The sequence below is a fragment of the Lissotriton helveticus genome, chromosome 8, assembly GCF_964261635.1.
Source record: "Lissotriton helveticus chromosome 8, aLisHel1.1, whole genome shotgun sequence".
Classification (NCBI taxonomy): domain Eukaryota; kingdom Metazoa; phylum Chordata; class Amphibia; order Caudata; family Salamandridae; genus Lissotriton; species Lissotriton helveticus.
The window spans coordinates 154095599-154116108 of NC_136069.1; the positions used below are offsets into that span (position 1 = coordinate 154095599).

The window sequence follows — 20510 nt, forward strand, 5'->3', positions numbered from 1 at the left end:
AGTATATGTGCCACGACAAGAAGAAAAATGCATAATACAAATACAGTCAGCATAGCAGCTAGTCCATATATCATAAAGGGAGATGTCATGATGAAAAGACAATAGAGCCTAAACTCCATCCCAGTACTAAGAAGCAATATTATTATATATTAGAAGATCTCTGGGTTTTGGGTGCAGACCCCATACCTCAGACTATAGATGAAAGTTCGACATCATAGGTTCTGTCTCGCTCTTCTCCCTAGAAAGGTCCGTCTCCAAGTGTGTATCCCTATAATTCCAAAGTATGAGTTCCAAACAACAGCTGCATTAGTATGTGTTCTCGAGGTGCTAGGGCCTGGCCAGAACAAAAGAGCTAGCGACATTGTTTTTCGACCTTGCACACCGTATTCAGACTAAATCCCAGGAACAGGCATTACATGAATGCAGCATACAGTCCTCATGTGAAAATGACCAAGAAAGACTTTGCAAAAATAATGCCATGTAGTAACATGCTCAAAAGCCGTGCACTGCCTGCAAAGCTCATGCTAAGTTAGTGAAAGCGAAAATGGCCCTATGGGCCATGCAACACTGCTTTAAAAACAACAAGCAGATTGCGGGTTACCTGCAATGTCTTGTATTATCATTACACAGGATTACACATAATTCTGGTCAGAGTCACTGCTCTCACCCCATGCAGCTCCTTCGTTTTGGGTCTACCATTAGCGTCGCTCGAGCGACTTCCAGGGTGGTGTTCGAGGCCCTCCTCCACCCGCAGACTCCTGTCTACGCCTCATCCCTGGCGGTCTAGTGGAAGAGCTTGCTCTTCTGCTAGTCCACTCTGTGTGTGCCTTCCTTTTTCTGTTTGACTTTTCTCCGTTTTACCTTTTCTCTGTTGCCTTTTTCTGTTTGCCTCCATCTGTTTGTCATTTCTGTTTGCTTTTTTTGGTTTCTGTTTTCCGTTTGCTACCCACTGCTGCTGCCCCTGCCCCTGCGGCCCCTCCCCCCCAGGGTGTAGATCCCGCCTCCCAGCTGCTCACCCTCCCCCAACCCCTACTTAATGGCGGCTGCTGCACGCCAAAAAGAGCAAGACCTATACCTCCTGGTCAGAGTCACTACTCCCCCCCGCACGGCTCTGCGTATTAGCGCGCTCAAGCTCCTTCCAGGTAGGTGTTTGAGGCCCTCCTCCTCCCACGGGCTCCTGCCTGTGCCTCATCCCTGGTGGTCTAGTGGACAAGCTTGCTCTTCTGCTAGTCTGCTCTGTTTGTGCTATCCTTTTTCTGTTTGCCTTTTCTTTGTTTTGTCTTTTTTGTGTTGCCTTTTTCTGTTTGCCTCTTACTGTTTTCCGTTTCTGTTTGCTTTTTTTGGTTTCTGTTTGCTCCCCTCTGGTGGTGGTGCCCCAGCGGCCCCTTCTCCCCAGCGTGTGGCTCCCGTTCGCACTTCCTGCCTCCTAGCTGCTCACCCTCCCCCGACCCCTACTTGTTGGCAGCTGCTGCGTGGCTGCACCGCGATGATTGAGCTCCAAATGTGTGCCAAAGGCAAGCCGGTCTGCACCCATCCGTGATTCGACCACAACTAGCGCCTGGGACCGTGTTCCCCCACCCCCTGCTGGTACGACCCCAGCACACTCCACATACTCAATCCTGGATGCAACATCAACTGCCAGCTCGCAGCACCCATGGCCTGATCACCTGCCGACACTGCTGCCACACCTTCACCTACCTCCAAACCCCAGAAGCCAACCCACCAGATGCCAATGCACTCAAAAAACTGAACTGCAACCTCCTCAACTTGAGCCCCCTGCACAGACACGCCATAGAAATCTAGGATCTCCTCAACGCCGACAAGCCCGCCGGCGCCTTCGTCACAGAGACCTGAAACAACACCAGCTCTGCACCCGACATCGCAACTGCCATCCCCAATGGATACAAGATCCTGAGGAAGGGCCAACCCAGCTGCCCAGGAGGAGCTCTCGCCATCGTCCACAAAAGCTCCCTCCAACTGACCACCACCAACTTGGGCGACGCTTCGCGCCCCTATGGAACAAATCCATTAGCAGATCCAGCCCAACCCCAGAACGACGCTCTGTGGAATGCTCACATACAGACCTCTGGATCCTGCACCCCCTTTGCCAATGTCAACATAGGCTACATTGCACCCTAGGCCCTCATCTCTGCAAACTACACACTACTCGGAGACCTAAATTTCCACCTGCACAACCACCACAACCCCAACACCACCACCTTCCTGGAGAACCTCACCAGCATAGGACTGAACCAAATCGTCTTCACTCCCACTCACGCTGCAGGACACACACTCAACCCCATCTTCACTGGAGGAAACAACATTCACTTCAGCCACACCCCGGAACTGCTCTGGACAGACCATCACTGCATCCACTACTTCTTCATGAAACCCACCACACACAAGCACATGTGCCACCTCCCACACAGAAGCTGCAATAAAGTCCCCAAAGAACACCTCACTGCCACCCTCACCGATACCCCACCCCCAACTATGACCGACACCAACACAGTGGTAAACAACCTCCACCAATAGATCGCCAACTGCTCTAACACCTTTAACCCCCCCAGAACACCATGAGACAACACGACCAGAAAGCCAACTGGTTCACCACAGACCTCCTTGAATTTAAACGCTCCTGCCGATGATGGGAGAAGACGTGGAGAAACAGTAAAACATGAAAGCACCTTCCGCCTACAAAACGGCCATTACAGCACACCACCAACTCATCAAATCAACAAAGAAAAACTTCATCCAAAACAGAATCCTCTCCAACCCCCATAACTCCAAGGACCTCTTAGCCATCCTACAGGAATTCACAAAACCCACCTGCAAAACAACTGATATTCCACCCTCCGAAGACCTCTGCGACAAACTCAGCTCCTTCTTCCACCACAAGATCAAGACGCTTTAGGGCAACCTTGCAGACCAAGACCGCAGCACCATTTTCCCCTCACCCTCAATCCCGCCACCCAACAAACCCTTCTTTCCTGGACCCCTCTCTCCACAGAAGAAACCTTAAAAAGAATGAAGAGCATCCCGTGCGGAGCACCTTCTGACCCCTGCCCAGTGCACATCTTCCACAAGGCCGCCACAGCCTTCACACCCGAACTACTCAGAATGATCAATTGCTCCCTCAAGACCACCACTTGCCCTGACTTCTGGAAGTGTACAGAAGTCAACCCTCTCACAAAGAAGCCCTCTGCAGACCCGACGGATCTTAAGAACTTCAGGCCCATCTCACTAATTTCCTTTGTAGCCAAAACCATTGAAAAGGCCGTCAACACCCAGCTAGCTCACTTTGTAGAAACCAACAACATCCTAGATTTCTCCCAATCCAGATTCCGCAGCAACCACAGCATTGAGACTACCCTTCCTGCCACCACTGACGACAACCCTCATCGACCAAGGCCACACAGCAGCCCTCATCCTGCTCGACCTATCAGCAGCTTTTGACACCATCTCCCACTGCACCCTAGCCACAGACTCCATGATGCTGGCATCCAAGGAAAATCATTAGAATGCATATGATCCTAACTCTCAGGCAGAACACAGAGACTAAGACTCCCACCCTTCCTCTGAGAACCCACAGATATCAGATGTTGAGTCCCTCAAATATCCTCCTTTGGCCCCACGCTCTTCAGAGTCTACATGGCCCTCGCAACCATTGCCAGCATTTTCTCATATGCTGACGACACCCAGCTCATTCTCTCCTTCACCATGTAACCCAATACCACGAGGCACAACTTCAAAGAAGGAATGGAGGCCATCGCGACATGGATGAGCAACAGCTATCTGAAGCTCAACTCTGAGAAAACAGAAGTTCTGATCCTCAACCCCACCCCCTCCGCTTAGGTAAACACATGGTGGCCCCCCGCCCTCAGAAATCCACCATCTCCAACAGACCTGGGCATCAAACTCAGCTCTTCACTCACCATGAATCGCTGGATCAACTTAGTACCCTCTGCATGCTTCAACACTCTCTGTGTACTGCGCAAGACGTTCAAATGGATCCTCCCAAATCCAGGCACTCATCACCCACAGACTGGCCTACGGTAACGCCCTCTATGCCGGAATCAGCAAAAAACTCCTCGTAAACTCTAGACTGTCTAGAACGACGCAGCCAGGCTTATCCTTGGATATGCCACGACACGACCACATCACCCAACACCTCCGTGACCACCGTGAAAGAAGAATAACATTCAAACTGCTCACACTCGCCTACAAGGCCCTCTACAACAATCAATCAATCGGTCAATCAGTGAAATTGTAAAGCGCGCTACTTTCCCGTGAGGGTCTCAAGGCGCTGAAGGGGGGGTGCTGTTACTGCTCGAAGAGCCAAGTCTTGAGGAGCCTTCTGAAGGTGAGCAGGTCTTGGGTCTGTCGTAGATGGGTGGGGAGGGTGTTCCAGGTCTTGGCGGCAAGGAAAGAAAAAGATCTGCCGCCGGAGGTTGTTCGCTGGATCCGAGGTACGGTGGCAAATGCGACGTTGGCGGAGCAGAGATGGCGGGCGGGGGTGTAGAAGTTGAGTCTGTTGTTCAGGTAGGCTGGTCCGGTGTTGTGGAGACAATGTCCTTCTACTCCCCCAAAAGAAAGCTTTGCTCAGCCGACCTCGCCCTAGCCACCATTTCACGCTACCACAGAACCAGAGCAGGTGGAAGATCCTTCTCCTACCTAGCAGTCAAGTCCTGGAATGAACTCCCACTTCAGTTCTGACGGAGCATGACACTGCACCAATTCAGGAAGGACCAAAAGACTGACCACAAAAGAGCTGCCCAGCCCCTCCCTCAGCATCTTGAGACCCTCACGGGTGAGTAGTGAGCTTCACAAACACTGATTGATTGATTGATATATAAACGTTCTTAACTAGAACTGTGTACACTGAAACAAAAGTGCATGCACATCTTACTTTATGTAATTACTTTACAGCAAATAGTACTAATCCACAGTGTGAACACTGACTTCTGTAAAATTGGTTCAGTACCACTAGCCAAGAAAACCAAAATTGCACGGCAGTACCCCCAAAGTGCTACACTTACTCCATAAATCTGAGGCAGTAAACTGAAGAAGCGGCCAGTGGGAAAGAGTGATAAGTAGGACTGAATAGTAAATGAAATGGTATGGACTATTTCTCTTGTAAAGGTGCTTCAATGGTACATTCATCTACTTATTGCTTTAATACATTAGAAAAAGCTTTGGTGTAGAGCGCTTGGTTTTAATATATTTGCAGCCTGTTTTGCAAATGTTTAGTTCTGATAGATACTTCCAACTGCAAATTTCTTCTCTCTCCTGTACATTGGTGGCCAACTCAGTCCTCCTTCCACCAGACATGGTTAAGGTAGGAAAGAATTTGGGGGTAAAATTTGAAAGTGAACTCTGTTTTAACCTCAAACAGCAGCAGTAGCCGGGCTGCGTTTTAATCTGATTTAATCTCTCAAAATCTTTTTTCATTTCCTCCCTCTTACCACTAGGATAACTCTGGTGTTTGCTTACCTTACTTCGAGACTCGACTAATGCAATCACCCTTAGGTGGGCTGCTCAAAATAACTAATTTAGAAATTTCAGATGGTTCAACAAACAGCAGCCAGAGTGGTGCTACAGCTCCCTAAATAGAGCTCTGCATCAGCCGCTGTAAGGAACCACCAGTTGGACTTACAAAGGTAGGTCTTGCCTGAATGCCAACTGAACCCTTGGAATCCCTTACTGGGGCTATATCAATACCGGTTCAGACTGCCACACACTAACCCCTAGGGTCAGGCCATTTTCTTGGCTGTTGGCACCAATGAGGAATCTTTTTGAGCAACCCCGATTCAGAACCGGTACCACTCTCTGACTCCGAATCAATTGCAGCCCACTCTGGTCCTGTATCACGCTACAAGTTTACAAAAGTGCTGCAAGTTATTATGCAACCAGACTTTAATCCTTAACCTCTGTTCCAGTGCCAGTATTACTAGAGGCTCTCTTTGTCTCTGATTTTGATGAAGTTCAGAACATAACTACTGTTCCTCATTGTAATTTACTTCAACCTCATTACCCTGATGAATGCTTATATTTGGCCTGCAAAATGCCAGTGGCCTGAACACGTCTCCTGGGATGGAGCTATACTAATGTCACCAACTGAAAAAGTGCCTAGTTTGCAGTAGCGGTACGAGGTGCAGCAGAAACCTTAGGGCCTCATTTTGAGTTCTGCGGCCTTGTTACTCGTCACAAACGCGTCCGCCACATTATAAGTCCATTATGTCCTATTGTACTTGTAATACCGCTGATGGGATATCCGCCACATTTGTGATTGTGTAACCCGTCCACAAATCTCTAAATCAAGCCCTTAGTTTTAGTAATCTTGCCTACCTTTCGAACAAATTTACTCATTGAAATTTTGATAATGACTAAGCCATGTTCTGGGCCTCTGGCATCTCCTCGGCAGAATAAACTCATCATTTTTTAACTAGACAATCAACATCTGAAAGCCTGGTCAATTAAAATAATTTTCTGACTAACCCTCCAAAGGGGAGTCAAAATGCTTGGCCCTCAGATTTCTCAATGTAGCTTGCCTTTTGGCCTTCATGGGGTATGGCTACAACAATCCTGCTAGACATCCTGGGTGACCTCACTGGAACAAGCATTGCAATATGACCAGGAAAAGTCTAGTGTGCTCTGCGTGCTAGCCAGGACACAACAGACTGCATAGAAATTCCTATCGACACCAGTGTAGTGCTTAGAAGACGCGCCTTGAAGCCATCAACCATGTTTATAGCGGCCTTGCACATGTCATTGCTGGATATGCCTTTTGATGGATCATGGTTGTTTGGTTCAAAGGCTGGTTGAGCACCAGATCAATTTAAGGATAGGTAAATCACAACACGATCTTTAGACTATTGTCTTCTACCAAGCAGTTTCACCAATAATACAAATAATTTGGAGGCCAGATAACACCAGCCATTCCATACAGTATTATAGCAGACCCCATCATTTTAAGGCAGGATGTGGCAGCAGCTGAGGAAGCTCCCACCAGCACGAATAGTAACACTTTAATTCCTCTTTCCCTTCAACATTGCTTTCCAAGCCATTTTTGTTTGCACTCCCAGGCACAAGACCAGTCAGTGGAAGGTAGGATACTTTATTTTTTCCCTGGTGAGCCATCACAGCAGACAAGTGGGTCTTGCAACTTATTCAATGGGGATACACCCTACCTTCCATCTGCTCCCTACCCCATATTTCCGTCATGCCAGGGTGACTTTTAGGAGATCACTCCGCAACCTTCATGCAAGAAGCCATGCTTCCTCTCTCCAAGGGTGCCAGTGAACTGGTGCTGGACTCAGACAGAGGAGAAGGGTACAACTTGCACTACTTAATTTTGTCAAGGCAAACACTGAATCTCCAACCACTGAATACCTTTTTATGTAAATAGAGATTCAAATTTGCTTACTCTGTCTCATCTTCTAACCACTCTGAATCCAGGAGACTGAATTGTTTTTGTGGACCTTCAGAATGCATGCTTTTATATACCCATCCTGTAGTCCCACAGGTGTTATTTACAATTCCTAGTGGGCTAGGAACACTTCCACCCTCCAGTTCTCCGCTTCGGCCTTACCTAGGTCTCTGGGCTGCTCAGGAAAATGATGGCAGTGATGCCTGCCCACCTTTAGTCAATCATATGCTGGCTGATCTCTAGACATCTCTGGGGTTCCAGTTAATGATTTATAGTTCCATCTATACCCCACTCGGAGGACACTAGGGCTGCTATGAAACAATGGTGTTGATGGCCTTCCTACCACTACAGTGTGTCCAGGACATTTAGGTTATGATCCCAATATTTCCAGCTCAATCCTGGGTCTTGGTAGGATTAAACTAAGGCTTCTTGGTCTCCTGCCATTTGTTGCAGGGATTCTGCACATACACAGCACTATGCGCAGAAAGACAGGACCTTGGTGCGTAGGGGCTTAGCCTTCCTACTGCCTCAGTACCCAAAATCCCAGAACCAACTAGCTATAGTGTCTCATTTGTTCTCCTACATAATCACGAAGCTACAAATGATTAGACAACCCAAAACACAACAGTCCCAACTCTCCTAGGAACCGCAGTAGCAAGACGTACCCTTTCGCTCACTCACTCGTACTTGTCCAGAATAAGAATAAACAGAGTCACTGTTATAGTTCAAAATGTTTATTTCAACTATAGTGCTCCATGATACAGTAAACGAGCCATTACCAGCAGCCAAACGCACACACCTAAACCTGATAGCATTGTATCAAGTCCATAGACCATTAAAGAGGATGTCATCGTATACAGTCAGTGGATAAAGGACTATCGTGCCTAACCACCCTCACCTTGGCAAGACAAAGGTTTATTATATAAAAGAAGATCTCTGGGCTTTGTCAGCAGACCTCATACCTTAGTGTCATGATTGTAGTTTCACATCATAGCAACAGCATAGCTCTTGGCTAGAGGTCCCTCTTAAAGTGTGTGTTAAACCAACATGCAACCCCATAATATCAAAGCACAAGCTCCCAGCAGCTACAGCTGTGTAGCATGTTTTGTCTAAGTGCTAGGGACTGACCAGAACAGAATAAAAAGGGGCCTTGTTTATCGACCTTGGACTCTGCATTCAGTCTAAACTCCAGGAACAGAGAACGCAGAAAGCAGACAGTTCTCATGTGAAAGGCACAAACAGAGTCAGGCAAAATAAAGGCATGTAGTAAAGTGCGCATAAGCAGCATCATGGAAGCAGAGCTCATGCTAACTTAACAATGTCGACAATATCCCCAACTGCCATACGACACCTTATGCATTCTCCTCATCCAAAAGCTAGATGGCATAAGCGGGCCATGGAGTAATGCCTCCGTTTTCAGTGAACCCCCGCATCAGGCTGCCTCCCTAACTCCATCAAGCTGTCATAGGAGGCGGCCCAGGAAGTCAGGATGTTCTGTAATAGCAGACAAACGCCAACCTGACCTAGAATTCTCCCTTCCCTGCCTAGACCTCATGGTTGTTACAGAAGAATCCCAGCTGGAGTGGAGGGGTCACATGGGGGAGGTGAAGCTCAGAGACATCTGGTCTCAGATAGACAGATAGCTCCACAGCAAATGTTTGGAGCTTGAGGAAATCCATCTGACCTTGAAAGCCTTTCTGTCATCCATCAAGGGGAGGCTGGTATAGATCCTCCTTGACAACATAACTGTGATGCGACACTGCAACAAGCAGGGCAGAGTGGGTAATGGGTCTTGTTCCAGAAGATCTAATGCCTATGTAAGTGGCTAGTTCAGCTGAACATCTTTCTGATAGCTAACCATCTTAGTTGATCTCCGAATGTCAGAGCATATGAGCTGAACAGACTTCGGCTGGTGGATCACAAGTGGCATCTACACCCTAAAGTTGCAAGGGGCATCTTTGACAAGCAGGTGCTTCCTGGTTAGATCTATTTGCCACTAGTCAAGAATGTGCAATGTCTGAGAAAAGACAGGACAGTGTCAGCCAAAATCATTTTAATGGCCCCAAACCAGGCCAGAACAGTATGGTACCAAGAGCATAAAGAATGGCCTTTCCTGGCCATATAAATTGCATTTTGGGCTTGTGTTGCACATGCACCACGTTAGGTGGAGTAAGACTGACACAACCCCAGCCATAAATGTGCCCATCAATATTTTATACTTTGAACACTCTTTCCTTTCATGTTTCCATCTTCTTTCTTTCCTCCCTTTTTTCTTTCTTTCTTTCTTTCCTTTGTTCTGTATGTTTCCTTTTTTTTAAAACTTTTTTAACATGTTTGCCCTCTCTCTTTCTTTCTTTTTTGCTGTTCATTTATCTTTGTATTTTATGTTTTTTTCCTTCTTTCTATTTTTCTTTGCTTCACTCTTTCTGTTTCCTTTCTTTCAGTTTTTTTGTACTCCGTTCTTTTTCATTCTCTCTTTCTTTATTGCCTAGTTTCTTTATTTCTTCCTTTCTTTACTTCTTTCTTTCTTTTTCCTCTTTCTTTTGTTTTGCCTTTTTTAATCATTTGCTCCTTCTTTGTTTATTTTTCTTTTTTCTTTCTGTTTTTGTTCTTCTTTGCTATTCTTTTCCATATTGCTTTGTTGCCTTCTCTCTTGGTCTTACACTTTCTTTTTCTTTCTTTCTTTTTCCCTTCTATCTTTCTTTACTTCTTTCTTAATTGACGTATTTGCTTTTGTCTTTCCTCCTTCCTTTTTTTTGCCTCATTCCCAATTTACTTCTTTTCTCCTTTCTGCCATCCTTCCTTCTTTTAATTCTTGTCTCCCTCACTGTCTTTCTTCCTTTTTTCTTTCTTCCTTTTTTCCTTCCTACCTTTCTGTTTTGTACTTCTTCCTTCCTTGTCTTACCTTTTTGCCTTCTTTATTTCCTTCTTTCTCAAAGGAAAGACTAGCAGCCAATGTTGATGGCTATTTTATTTTACTAAAAGTATGTATCACACAGTTTTTCTTGGGGGGTTTCAGTCAGACTTTATCAATTAGTCTGTGATTGTGTCATTCACATTTTTCTTCCACCCACACCAGGCAGCATGCATCAAGGGGAATTGTTAGCCGACTTCAGCCATTGACTGACTTAGTTATGAATTATGGCATGCTGCACTTCCAGTCCACCGGTCCCAGGATGCTTGTTTCCGGTCCAGGGAAGACATGGCTTGGCAGTTCGGGCTGGACTGTTCCCATGAGGCACAGGGTCAGACTGATTTGCATATAGCCATGTCTGAACTGGGGTGGCCGAGTGAGCTAAAGAATGGTGATGGATTAAACCCAGATCAGTTGACTGGGGGTGTTTGATTTGCTCAAATGCTCCGTCCATCATCCCCTTTTGTATCGCTTTGTTCGCCCTAAGTGTGGCAGGGTATGCTCAGACGTGAGTCCCTTGCTCACTTGACCACTGGATTCAAGATAGCCTGGCTGATGAGGATTATGAATCCGAAACCGGTCCCAGGATGCTTGTTTCCGGTCCAGGGAAGACATGGCTTGGCAGTTCGGGCTGGACTGTTCCCATGAGACACAGGGTCAGACTGATTTGCATATAGCCATGTCTGAACTGGGGTGGCCGAGTGAGCTAAAGAATGGTGATGGATTAAACCCAGATCAGTTGACTGGGGGTGTTTGATTTGCTCAAACGCTCCGTCCATCATCCCCTTTTGTATCGCTTTGTTCGCCCTAAGTGTGGCAGGGTATGCTCAGACGTGAGTCCCTTGCTCACTTGGCCACTGGATTCAAGATAGCCTGGCTGATGAGGATTATGAATCCGAAACCGGTCCCAGGATGCTTGTTTCCGGTCCAGGGAAGACATGGCTTGGCAGTTCGGGCTGGACTGTTCCCATGAGGCACAGGGTCAGACTGATTTGCATATAGCCATGTCTGAACTGGGGTGGCCGAGTGAGCTAAAGAATGGTGATGAATTAAACCCAGATCAGTTGACTGGGGGTGTTTGATTTTGCTCAAACGCTCCCTCCATCATCCCCTTTTGTATCGCTTTGTTCGCCCTAAGTGTGGCAGGGTATGCTCAGACGTGAGTCCCTTGCTCACTTGGCCACTGGATTCAAGATAGCCTGCTGATGAGGATTATGAATCCGAAACCGGTCCCAGGATGCTTGTTTCCGGTCCAGGGAAGACATGGCTTGGCAGTTCGGGCTGGACTGTTCCCATGAGGCACAGGGTCAGACTGATTTGCATATACCCATGTCTGAACTGGGGTGGCCGAGTGAGCTAAAGAATCGTGATGGATTAAACCCAGATCAGTTGACTGGGGGTGTTTGATTTGCTCAAACGCTCCGTCCATCATCCCCTTTTGTATCGCTTTGTTCGCCCTAAGTGTGGCAGGGTATGCTCAGACGTGAGTCCCTTGCTCACTTGGCCACTGGATTCAAGATAGCCGGGCTGATGAGGATTATGAATCCGAAACCGGTCCCAGGATGCTTGTTTCCGGTCCAGGGAAGACATGGCTTGGCAGTTCGGGCTGGACTGTTCCCATGAGGCACAGGGTCAGACTGATTTGCATATAGCCATGTCTGAACTGGGGTGGCCGAGTGAGCTAAAGAATGGTGATGGATTAAACCCAGATCAGTTGACTGGGGGTGTTTGATTTGCTCAAACGCTCCGTCCATCATCCCCTTTTGTATCGCTTTGTTCGCCCTAAGTGTGGCAGGGTATGCTCAGACGTGAGTCCCTTGCTCACTTGGCCACTGGATTCAAGATAGCCTGGCTGATGAGGATTATGAATCCGAAACCGGTCCCAGGATGCTTGTTTCCGGTCCAGGGAAGACATGGCTTGGCAGTTCGGGCTGGACTGTTCCCATGAGGCACAGGGTCAGACTGATTTGCATATAGCCATGTCTGAACTGGGGTGGCCGAGTGAGCTAAAGAATGGTGATGGATTAAAGCCAGATCAGTTGACTGGGGGTGTTTGATTTGCTCAAACGCTCCGTCCATCATCCCCTTTTGTATCGCACTTCCACAAGCAGCACATGCACACACAAGGTAGTTCCCTTCAGTGCTGGGTGTACCGTGGTAATGTTTACTTTTTTGAGACCAGAAAAACACTTTTGCCTTTAGCCATTGTTTTATTTTAAATTTACTAAGGACCCGCCAGCTTCCCAAACAATACCTTTTTGCAAAAACCAACAAAAAAACACAAAAATTGCTAAAAGGCTGGTGGTCAAAACCTGGCAACTGACCTACTAGGTTTGCCAATGCCTGTTCCCATTGATGCTGAGGACTTGAAGGGTATTCTTATCAAAATGTGTGATTTGTCATTGGCTAATTGGTAACTCTGAAATTTTTATGCATACTGCACAGCCCTCATAAGAGGACTAAAGATTACAGCGGCTCGAATCCTAAAGGGCACCGAGCTTCTTCATTTCCTAAACAATGCATCAGCAGAAATTTGAATTTTTATAGGGATTTCTAGAGCAAAGAAAGGGAGGGCAGGACAGAAGCTTGTGAAGCTGGATAGTCCTCTACATCAAAATCTGTTACACATTGGCCAATAAACAGCCTCTTGAAGGTTTGCAGGCTCATTCCTTTTGAGTTAAAGCTTTTATGGTGGCACTGGTTGAAGCAGTGTTGGTATTGGACACCTGTAAGGCTGCAATATGACCGTGGTGCATACTTTCACAAAGTATTACTGCCTGATGGTCAAGTCTGGCTGAAAGGTCACTTTTTCTGGTCCTACAAGATTTTATGGTCAACTCCAAGACCCCTATAATTTTGGAATTTACTACTTTAGTATGTGTTACTCTAAGAACATATCCCTGGCTGCCTTCCATTTTGACAAGTGTGCTCCTGAACATCATAATAAGGTCCCAATTTCATTCTGTCATCAACATTTTGTAAGACACTCAGCTTCTGAGAGAGCCGAAGGAAAAAGATTGATATTACTAATGTCAGCGGGCAGAGATGCCACTGTCACTTATAGAGCACTTTGGAGTGACCGCAGAGCCACAAAGTGACACATTTCGGTGCGCTGGAAATGTGTTGGATTTTTTTCTGGATTAGGTCTGGCACTTGGGAATGTTCTAAAGGTGAGAAATCTGTAGTTAGATATCCACTAGGAAAAAGATACAGAAGGTAGGCAACATTTTCTTCATTCAGGAGTTTTCTGTACTCGGCATCAGAGTGAGCAGTTTGTGTTCTCCTTTTCAGATGATCAGTGTAAAGTTGGAGGCGGGGATTTAAAATATCAAATTGGTTATGGAACCCTGCATGAACTTGATTTTGCTCAGCCAATTCTCATGACCTGATTCATTTTCATTTGTTATATAATGTTGTGTCCTGGTGGGTTGGGTAATACTGATGATATAATATTGGATGATAAGATTATGACCTAGTGATATAAAATCTAGAATTAAACATTTAAAAAATATATTGGCATCATTATTTGTTGGACGTCATGAACATGTCTCAAGGCATCCTAAAAACATGTGCCTATATAAAGATGGCTTATCTGGTATAATATTTTGATTTCCAAAAATCGAGATGAATTGATGGTTCTGAACGCCTGGGTGTCTTTTCGACTTTGCATTTGCCTGTTTATTTCAGAGCTTTGGCTGTTACTCATAAGCTATTGTGAAAACGTGCCATAAAAATGCACACTCTCAGGGGCATATTATCAAGAACTGCGATAAAAGTATCGCCGTTTTAGCAGCAGGAAACTGCAGCTAAAACGGAGATAATATTCTTGATAATATGTCCTTGTGAATTCCCGTAGCAGCCCAGGTTAACACCAGAACCTGGGATGCTATGGGAATTCACAAGGACATATTATCAAGCCCATTATCGCCGTTTTAGCGGCAGTTTCCTGCCGCTAAAAAGGCGATAATGTTATTGCAATTCTTGATAATATGCCCCTCAGTTACTAGGCATTAACATTTCTTGCTCACTAGATGCCTCCTGCACAGCTTTACAGTTCATTCTGAATTATATCTTTGGGTGTTTGATGTTGGGTCTGTGTGGTGTTGTGCATAGTGTACACAACACACTGCATATTGATCTAATTTAGAAGCATGCAAGATGGAACCAACGTTAAAGAAAAGAAGTGTTCGAGACACAAAATCATCAAAGTTGAAGAAATATTCGGATACAAGTTAAACAAGGTGGGTTTTGATGAGTCTACTGGATCTCCCAGGTGAAGGCATGAATTAATCTTGTCATTCAAACTACCTGACACAACAGAACACAAATAAAACACTTTCAGAATATAGCTCAGTTCGTTTTTTTAATTTAATTCTCCAGCCAATTAATTCAGCAAAAGCTCGCAGAGAGTAGTAACAGCCTCAGTTTCCATTGCACATCATGGAAATCTGCGGATTAAAAAAAACGAAAATAATTAGCTGGTAATACACAGACCATCATATTCTTGCTAACAAAACATATAAAGTGCAACAAGGTAAAGTGTTTTGGACTGTGCCACTCTTGTGGTGATTACTAATGGCGGTGAGCATGCAGTTCAGCTGCTGTATTATGTATTTGTGGGTCTAAACTTTTTATTATCATTTCCAGAAAAGGCAAACAGCCTGTGCCGACCATCACGAGCCAAACAATGTCCAATGTAGTGCATATAACCTACTCCGTGAACATCTATACATTCCAAATAATAATATTAGCCACCCTTAAATCGTCCCCAAATGTGCCCTCTCATTCTGTCGCCATCGCTTTAGATGTCCACGACTGCACTCATCAGACCTGGAGCATAATTTGTCCTCCTACCTTTCTTTTATGCATTCCTAATAAATTCTCAAATTTAGGCTTGTTCCCTCAATTCTACTATTCTGATCAAGTGATTTTAAGCACCCTCACAAACCTTGGACAAGTGATCTCTCCTTCAGTTTGGTCACACTCACATATGGTTAACACATTTTTGCTAATTGTTGCCCTCCCCTTCCTACTGACATAGACATTTTTCCATTCCTATGAGCTCCCAAATCTTGTACAAACATGTCCTCTAACTGGGTACCTCAGCCCTACCCCACATACCCAGCAACACCTCCATACCTGCACAGAGCAGCAGAATAATCAGACACCACCACAGAGAATGTGCAGTGTATGATAAAGTGTTTTACACCCCCAAAATTATGTAATCCGGCGATCCAATCAACGTCATGTTAAGCATCAACTGCCTCATGTATGGTGTTTTGGCATAGGGCAGGGCAGCAAGGCACCTTGGTCCGCTACCCTACGCCAAAGTGAAAGGGACAAAATTCCCCATATTTAAACAATAAGGTGCATTCCTGTCCTTTCTCTCTGCATTGGTGCCGTTTCGGCAACCTAGCTCCAACGTAGGCACCCTTGCACCATTGTGCAAGAAAGCCTATGTTGCTTGCAGTATTCTTTTTGTGTGTGAAGGGGTACCTTTCTGCACAAAAACAATCCACTGTGGTGATGTGTGCTGCCGATTGCAGCAAATAAGGAAAAGAGGAAAAAACAAGGAGGAATAAACATATTCACATAATCAAGGGAGGCGGCCAGATTTGGTACTACTTCACATTTACATCACCATGCAAATCTAGGCAGCCTCAAATTTCATGGGTTTGCTCTACATCACCGTACTCATGATTTATAAGGTCACCCATAGCCACAGACGGTGCTTGGGTGGCTTCATAAATCGAAATGAAAGCCCTGCATCATGCATGTACCACTTTGCGTGGTGCAGGGCTCTCATAAATAATCCCCAAGTCTATTTATTCAAGTACTTCTGCCAATTCTCTTATCAGTTTTAGGCATTTCCATAACAAATGTAGCAGAGACCCCGTACTGCCACACCCCCTCCAACAGACAGTGATTCGACCCCTATTCCACTGATGGATCCATGGTGGAGTGTAGTATCAATGTACTGCTATGTTTAAAGGGTTTCTTTCATTGCTTCTCTGGATGCACTAGTTGCAGACCTGGAGAAAATGCCCTTCCATTCTCTGCCAGTTATCGCCCCATTTCCTGTCCCCAGCATTTCTGTCCTGTAGTTTCATGGGTTGACGGCATCATATTTATAAATCTAGAGCAGAACTCGTTTTTCATCACTAGTATCAATTTCTCGAATCTAGTCAACCATAGTATTATATATTTGTTTGTAAATTGTACTTGTAGATAGAGTCACTGATGTCTGTATTTATTTATGTATATGATTTCTACAGTGAATTGCAGCACTGATGGTCTGTTGGGTGTCTGGGCCATGTGTGATACCAGGTAAAGTTAAGGACAGTTTCGAGGCAAAGTTCTGCAACTTTTGGATGTTATTAATGGACGGTCTTGGTGGAGCATTTCTGGAATCAGTAGAGCTTAATTTCTCTTGAGAGCATGGTGATGTCTGAAAGAGTGTCAAATGCTTCCATGCAAAGGACAGGTTTCAGGGGATTTTTGCATGTATGTGGGTATGTATAGGAATTTACATAACACAAAACCAGCACCAAAACAATAGAGAGAATTATTAAGAACAGGGGAGCAGTAGATCAAGGAGAGGGATGGGTTGATTGGATAGTCAGGGAAACAGGTGAACTCTGCAAGTAGGTGTCTAAGTGTTGGTGACAGAAGGAATAGAGAATTTGGCAGTGGGAGCCACTTCGGGTAGGGTTGAAAGAAACAGAGGTGTAATTAATGGGGTAGGTTGTGTAGTAGATTCAACTGGGAGCACACTGTACTTGAAAATCGTAGGCCCCGTTCCATAGAGTTTTCCTACCGCATTTCTTGTACTTGAGTCTGAAATAAATGATTCATTTTGAATTCTCAAAACATGGTTGTGGCTGCAAATCTAATGGGAAAAAGGTTTCCCTTGCTAAAAACACGAAACAGCCTAGCATCCTTTAAGAAATGTATGACATTTAATAAGGCTCTGCTATTTCCCAAACTAGAATGTTGTGGCATGGGGACTATTTACAGTTTGGTGGATAGGGTAAACATGGTGGACTACCCTGTCCACCAAACTGATGGTCCGCCCTCTCTATTTAGAGCTGAATGATCCGTAATAATTAGGGCAGCGAAGCCCCCCCCCCAGAAAAAAAACAATTGAATAATGACTTGACAGATATCCAGCCATCTTTCTAAATATCTCGGACAGGTCGCCCCATTCAGGGCAAAGAATCTGAATTGCTCATTTGCCTGTTTGGGCCCACCAGGAAAAGCCTGGTGGCCCCCAACAGAAAAAAATAAATTAAATGATTCCATGCCATCATACTATGGACCCTGAAAACCTAGTTGAGAAACAGCACCGTGTATGCACATCATGTAGTGCATTTGTGATACAGGCGTGTATTAGGAGCACCCCAGTAATAATGAGGTAATCATGCCCCCTTCTAAAGAGCATATAGTGCAGGGTTTTCCCATCAATGCAAGATCCCTGATTAAGAACAAAGTGGCTTTCAGAGACTTTGTCTTGTTAAGGAAGCCAATTTGGGTCTTCATCACTGAGACATGGGCCACGGACTCTTCAGGTCCCGATCTTGCAGAAGCAATCCCTTCTGGGTATAGCCTTGTAGGACTGGATAGGGTAGGCCGGCGGGGTGGGGGTTTGGGCATTCTCCATAGAGAGACTCCGGTCTGCCGTACACAGCCGTAGACCGCACCCCCTGACGTCTACCAGGCTCTCTACTTTTCAATTAATCTGCATCCCACGGAAAGCTTCTCTGGGTTCCAGGGCAACCGGGTTCCAGGGCATCTTTCAGCCAGGATCTCAGTAGTCTCTTAGAACCCTACTTAGAAAGATCCAATCTTACTCTCCTGGGTGATTTGAATTTCCATCTTGATAAGACACTGTGTAAGGATACTCAAATTCTTTTGGAAACCATAAGTTGTTGTGGTTTCACACAGCTGGTCATGAGTCCCACCCCTATGTCGGGCATATCCTAGATGGTATCTTGTCCAATGACCCTCGAATCATGGTTGGAGAACCTATTCCCATCGCCTGGTCTGATCATTTCGCCATCCCTTTTGACTTGCGTATCATGGCATCAGGGACGGGTCTCTCTGGAAACAGGAATTTGGAGGAAAGGAGAAACCTCAGTCTTATAAGTAAGGAGGCACTCACTAACCTATTTAATAACTTTCAGCCCACAGGGCACCAGGATGCTAATCTGGCAGCAGCTAAACCTTCCAAACAACTGTCAGTAGCAATGGACACCCTGGCGCCAGTGAGCAAGCATTATTCAGCAAGAAGAAAACCCTCTGCTCCCTGGTTCTCTGAGAGACTTAGAAAGATGATTACAATTCCGCGAAGGGTTATCAATGTTCAGACTTGGATGGCGCACAACATGTAGTGGTAAAGTAGTCACGATGGTGTAAGGTTGTTTGGTGCAGCTTGTTCAGAGAAAACCCTATAACTCTGAAACCAAAGGGTGAGAAAGCTAACCCTTATGTGAAATAAATGTCAAATCAAGCGCACACAACAATTTCAATGATATGGGTAATCAAGATAAAATGTTCTACAAGGATAAGATCACACACTAGTGTTCATTTTCATTCTTGCTTTTTTAATTGGTGTATGGATGTTTCTCCTGTTCAGAGGAGATCCATATAGAAAGAAACCAGCCGACACGTGTTTCGTCAGCAAGGGTGTTAACCCAATGACTCTTCAGGGCTGGAAGTGATACAAAGAACAGTGTGGGAATGTTATCTGCAATGAACACATTCAAGGGGTGAAGAAAAATGAAGACAGAAAGAAAACCTGTGTACGTGGAAACCAAAGGAGGGAAGTTGTGTGAAACAAAAATAGTAGTGACTGGCACTTCTAAAAAGAACACCTAAAGTGAAATCGTATACAGAAGTGACCTAACCAAGTGATGTGTGTTTAAAATGTAAAGAATCGAAATGCGAATTCTGGTATCAGAAAACAAAACTAGGGCGCAGGGAAAAAACATAGTGGCCTAAGTAAGAAGCCTGGGTAAAGGCAGAAGTTAAGGGCCTAGTACCTGTAAGAAAAACAAAATAGAACGGACTAAAACATATCATGAACAGGAGCGAAATAAGCATGGGTGCGGTGAAGTGAAACCAGTGCCGTGAACTATAAATCTCAATAAGCAAAACAAAAGAATAGCAAAAGATTATTGCACAACGACCCTGTTACTCATGTCATGCCACCTAGGGAAAAGAAATCACAATAGTACCATCCTTGGTGCACATGAATCTGTCCATACTTAAAGGCACATCTATAAAAACTATGCATGTACAAAATTATCTTCACAACTACACTTATATACATGCTGTTCATTCTTTACATATCCCCGTCGTTTCCAATTCAAATCGTTATTGGCTATTGCCGTTGAACACTTTAACATGTCTGCAATGTATAGGTCCAAAAAAATATCACACTATAGAGTATCTTAAAACAACGTTCACATGGGTCTGTACCCACAAATTTAAACGTATAGATATGCTATGCAAATTCAATCATATTCTTCACGAATACAAAGCATGCAGTAACTGGTCTAGATAGAGGATTGAGGAGTGCACTAGTGTTGAGAACACTTAAGCTAGTAATCCAAATAATGGTAAACAGGAAGGTGACAAAATAAAAAAGGGGGGAGGGGGGCGAAGAAAAAAGTCCATTTTAAAAGGAAAGAAATACCTGCAATAGTATATAAGGTTGTGTTCTCTGTTGGAAAGGGGAGAAATAAGGGGAGGAATTAGAGAAGACAGAGCACCAAATATATGCGTGCCATGCCATTCTTAAGGAGAAGTGAAAAAAAGTAACAGGGGTGTGTCACTCACCGGGGGAACGGTGATAATTCCAAACCGCTCCTGTTCGGGTTCACAAGGTCGAAGTGTGCACGGGTCTGCACAAGGAACCAAGTTAATGGACCAAAAGTGTAGGTCGACAAAGGCGGGTAATGCCTGTTGTCACTATTAAAGCGGCTGCACGGGAGAGAAAAATAAAGGAGAAATATAAGGAGCGAAGACAAAATTGGGCAGCAGGGAAATGAAGTGCACGAAAAAGGGGCTCCGAGTATCTTACCGTTGCCGCCGTATTTGTTGAAATGAAGGGTATTCGCCGGATAAGGGAAACACCCTAGCCCGAGGCTAAATGGTCTTATATGG

The 20510-nt window shown here is 45.1% G+C and overlaps 1 long non-coding RNA gene across 1 annotated transcript; it reads right to left on the bottom strand.

Moving 5' to 3' along the window:
• Positions 1-14678: 14678 nt before the first annotated feature.
• LOC144771517 (uncharacterized) lies at positions 14679-20510 on the bottom strand. The gene is made up of 3 exons (XR_013599319.1): positions 20428-20510; positions 20184-20327; positions 14679-14791 (listed from the first exon to the last, which is right to left on the bottom strand). It is a non-coding gene; the product is annotated as an uncharacterized LOC144771517 (long non-coding RNA).